The 5114-nt window shown below is 46.2% G+C and overlaps 1 long non-coding RNA gene across 1 annotated transcript; it reads left to right on the top strand.

Annotated features, from left to right (window-relative positions):
* The first annotated feature begins 1149 nt into the window (after window positions 1-1149).
* Window positions 1150-5114, top strand: LOC138372747 (uncharacterized). The gene is made up of 3 exons (XR_011230924.1): window positions 1150-1294; window positions 3549-3634; window positions 4999-5114. It is a non-coding gene; the product is annotated as an uncharacterized lncRNA (long non-coding RNA).

Below are 5114 nucleotides of genomic sequence, written 5' to 3'. Positions count from 1 at the left end.
AAGCTCTTTACATATTAGAGTCAAGCGTAAGGTGAGCTGTGGGAAGGGAGCGCTCTGTGCCCACATTCAATACGAGCTGTGGAAAGGGAGAGCACTAAGCTTCCCAACAAGAGGCTCTACGGGAATGTTCACCTTCATCACAGGTGAAGGATGATGACTGGCTGGGTGACCTTCCTGGCGTGGGTGGCTGTGTTGCTGCTCTGTGGCGCTCCCTCACCGGCTCTGTCTGGTAGCTACCCTAATGCATCTGTTCTCTTATATGTTGCCGTAGTATATCGACATCTGTTTTATACTCCTGTACGATTGAAAGTACAATCTTTGACTTTTAGTTAGAAGCACAATTTCGCGAATTTTTATAGTCTAAAATGTACTTAAGAATGAACTCACATGAATATTATGGGACAGTTTTCGGGTCTGAATTTACATCATATAATTGGATTAGTATCGCAAAGTCGGCGACAGAAATCTTGTTAGCCTCTTGGAAGTCGTCCAACCCAGCGACAGGTAGTCCCCAAGATGCAACCCACAACAGCTGGTGTACCTATTGCTCTTACATGAATGGGGGGGGGGGGGGCATCAGGAGGTACGAAAAGGGACCAAAACATGCCGTCCTGGCCTGGCCGGGTCGAATATTAAATTGTTGGCCGATTCCACTGTTCACTGCTCCAAAATGCCATGTTACAAAAATATATTTTTTTATTGTAACAATGTACAATTTCGTACCAATATCTGTACTCAACCTTTTGTACGGGGTAAAACGAAGACGAGATGGAAGAAAACAAATGGAAGATAGTAAGAAAAAGATTCATAGATTGTTTCATCTCAATGAAGTTGTGGTAATCTGTAAGTCACACTGTAGGACGGGGTAATAATGTCCGCGGGTGGTGAGAGTGACCCAGCAAACGAACAGAGGATGAAGGAACACCAGAAAACTGAGCGGCCCTGTGAACCACAAACAAAAATAAACGCTGATAGGAAACGATGATCGCGCTCACTCGCGCACCTCCATATTGCTTACATTACGGGAGAGAAAACAATAGAAAGTCGGGTGAGTGAATATTAGCACCAGACAAGATCTTAGAAAACAGGAAAATTCTTGCCGGTAATAACAAATGAAAGCTCGAGACTCAAGTAGTGAAACGAGTTTTTCCACCTACTGACGTCCACGGTAAGACATTTAAGCGCAAGACCAGCCAGCACAGCACAGGTAGAGACGCCAGTGAAGCCGGCAGGTCGCTCCCCCACACACACAGACCAAAGTGTGGCATCAAAACTTGACTACCAACGATAAACGGTAAACTTTACTTTTTAAAACCTTCGTGCATACATATTTTCCTTTTTAGTAGCACTATTTTTCCTTTTCAGTGGCTGGTCAGTAGGGCGGTGTGCCAGTGGTAAGAGCATACCTCAAAGTGGATGCTCCTCGCTAGGCTTCCCTGGAGCACGACGTCCACGCTCCGGGGGCCGCCACGACCACTCGTGGCCTCACCTTAAGAAATTAACTTTTCCCGGTGTTGGACGACACTGGGCAAGTGGCTCGTGGTCTGCCCGGGTCTCTTACTTGAACACAAAGTTTTATATATAAAGTGTTAACCTAACCAGTAACGAATGCACCCATGCCCCCCACCTAACCTCTCCTGCCGATGCATAGAAGATGGGGATAGTTGTGTGCTAACAACTTTTCATAGTACTTTGTAATTTGTACGTTGAGGACCATAACGAACGGAATGAGAATGAGTAATAGTTGAGAGGAGAGGTTGTAATGTTATTGGTGCTTGCATCCTGCAACACAGCCTTGATGTGGTAGACGTACAAGCATCTTGAACCACAGATGGTATGCGGTAGACGTGCCTGCGTCCTGTACCACAGATGTTATAAGGTAGACGTGCCTGCGTCCAGTACCACAGGTTTTATGAGGTAGACGTGCCCGCGTTCTGTACCACAGGTGTTATGAGGTAGGCGTGCCTGCGTCCAGTACCACAGGTTTTATGAGGTAGACGTGCCCGCGTTCTGTACCACAGGTGTTATGAGGTAGGCGTGCCTGCGTCCAGTACCACAGGTTTTATGAGGTAGACGTGCCCGCGTTCTGTACCACAGGTGTTATGAGGTAGACGTGCCTGCGTCCAGTACCACAGGTGTTATGAGGTAGACGTGCCCGCGTTCTGTACCACAGGTGTTATAAGGTAGACGTGCCTGCGTCCTGTACCACGGGTGTTATAAGGTAGACGTGCCTGCGTCCAGTACCCCAGGTGTTATAGGGTAGACGTGCCTGCGTCCTGTACCACAGGTGTTATAAGGTAGACGTGCCTGCGTCCTGCACCACAGGTGTTATGAGGTAGACGTGCCTGCGTCCAGTACCACAGGTGTTATAGGGTAGACGTGCCTGCGTCCTGTACCACAGGTGTTATAAGGTAGACGTGCCTGCGTCCTGTACCACAGGTGTTATAGGGTAGACGTGCCTGCGTCCAGTACCCCAGGTGTTATAGGGTAGACGTGCCTGCGTCCTGTACCACAGGTGTTATAAGGTAGGCGTGCCTGCGTCCTGCACCACAGGTGTTATGAGTTAGACGTGCCTGCGTCTTGTACCACAGGTGTTATAAGGTAGACGTGCCTGTGTCAAGCACCAAAAGTGCTATGTAGTAGAAGTGCTCGTATTCTACACCACAGGTAATACGAGATAAGCATGCTTGCGTCCTGTACCTTATGTATTTTGTGGTAAATGTGCTTGCATCCCACACCAAACGTATTATGTGGTAAGCGAGCTTGTGTCCTGCACCACAAGTGTTAAGAGATGACGGTGCTTGGCTCCTGTACCATATGTGTTATGTGGTAATTGTGCTTGCACAGCCGGCGGCTGAGCGGACAGAACACTGGACCCGTGATAGTGTGTTCCCAGGTTCGTTCCCGGGCGCCGGCGAGAAACAATGGGCAGAGTTTCTTTCACCCTGATGCCCCTGTGACCTAGCAGTAAATAGGTACATGGGAGTTAGTCAGCTGTCACGGGCTGCTTCCTGGGGGTGGAGGCCTGGTCGAGGACCGGGCCGTGGGGACACTAAAGCCCGAAATCATTGGAAGATAACCTAAAGATAGCCACCTGCACCATGTGTGTTAAGAGGTAGACGCACTCTCATACTACACTACAGGTGTGATGAGTTAGACCTGTGGTGCAGCCGGACGCGCCACAGGTCCTGTGAGGATGACGTGGTTTTGTCTTGCATCATAGGTGTTATGAGGTTGAGGTGCTCACATCTCACAATTGAGGGATCACAGACTACACAGTGAGAATCTCATTCCTTTGTCGAGTAATACCTGGACGGACCAAGAGCTGGGACATGATGACGGAGTAATGGAATGGTGCCAACCCTCTAGCACTATCGGGGAATCGAACTCCGAACTTGCAACAATCAAAGCAATGGCTCTTTTGACCATTGTGACATCTGTGATGAATAAATGCATTTCACCTGATTATTACTCACACTACATAAGATCAATTTCTTAAATATCTCTGATTATTTTATATTACCTGACTCATATAAATGATTCCACAGGTGAAGGATGATGACTGGCTGGGTGACCTTCCTGGCGTGGGTGGTTGTGTTGCTGCTCTGTGGCGCTCCCTCACCGGCTCTGTCTGGTAGCTACCCTAATGCATCTGTCCTCTTATATGTTGCCGTAATATAGCAACAAAAGTTATAACCATACGATATGCATCTGTTTTCAAATCTTACAAAAATTGCTATTGTAATATTAGTAAATGTAGATTTATATTAGCTTTTCACCGTAACACTGATGTTAACACTGATGTCTCCTGCTCCCAGACGAGCCGCAGGAGATACAGGTGATCGTAATATCCGAATTAGTAACTGGGCGTCCACAATGCAAGCCGAGTTGGTAGCGATACTGGTAGCACTCGAAATTATTGACAACACTGAAGTAGACAGCTTAATTATTTCTGACTCCCTATCCTCACTACGAGCAATAAACAGTTTGCAATCAAGTAATAACGTGCTTGTCTTGGAAGGTAGACGTAGATATGTAAGAATACTTAGCAAGAGGGTAAATATAAAAATGTTGTGGATTCCTTCTCACATTGGCATGCAGGAACATGACAAAGTTGACGCCCTTGCTAAGGCTGCAGTAAATAAAGACAGTATTGAATGGAATCTTGAGTTATCAAATAGGTCCCTTAAAAGTGTCATTAGACGAGAACTCCTAGATGGATTTGAAGAAAGAAGAACAGTGCAAACTGGAACTAGTAGGTCCATTGTTCATCACAATGAAATGTGTGAAGTAAAACATGTGTATGGGGCAAGTAACAAAGTCAGCAGACTAACAGATGTTGTCACAGCTCGTATAAGACTTGGCTACAAGTATCTCTGGCAGTTCGGCTTGTATAGGGATCTAGATGAAGTAAAGTGTAAAGTGTGTGGACATAGGCAGGGACACACACTCGAACACTATATCTTGGATTGTTGTAAAATTGAGCCTTTTAGAGATAAATCTAAGCTCACTCTGTATGATATGGCAACCTATCTTATTACCATGGATAAATTACCTGAAATCCTTGCACTGTACCCACATTTTGCTTCCAGTAGATGAACGACATATGAGATTCAGAAACAAGTAGTGTATTGTGAGGACTAATAATAAACAGAAGCTTCCCTATGACTCTGTAATATCCCCATTGGCCAAACTATTATGTATTAACGACAAGACCTACCATTAATGTATGATGACTTACTGTAAATATGTAGCTCTTGTAATAGCACTTTCTCTGTAACTAGCTGACATTGTATCTATAAGGTGTGAAGGATTGAAGAAATTGTTTATGTAATAATCTAAGATGAGGTCTGATAAAGACCTTTTGTGCCCTCTGTAATGCTTTTGCGCTACCGCTCACAGGATGAGTATGGGGTGCACAATAAACTAGCCGCCTTCGGCGGCAACAATCAAAAGGTGATCGTACGTGTGATCTCTCTCTCTCTCTCTTCCTTACAGAGAAGGTAGGGCGGCCGGGTGTTCCTGGAGGCGGCGCCAGGCGGGCCAGACGGGTCCCGATCGGTGGTCCACGCCATCGTGATCCACATTGTTCACCAGGTGTTTCTGGAATTATT

Source organism: Procambarus clarkii, chromosome 39, assembly GCF_040958095.1.
Source record: "Procambarus clarkii isolate CNS0578487 chromosome 39, FALCON_Pclarkii_2.0, whole genome shotgun sequence".
NCBI classification, from domain to species: domain Eukaryota; kingdom Metazoa; phylum Arthropoda; class Malacostraca; order Decapoda; family Cambaridae; genus Procambarus; species Procambarus clarkii.
Note: the sequence above shows the minus strand (reverse complement) of the source record. Positions and strands in the feature narration are given on the sequence as shown.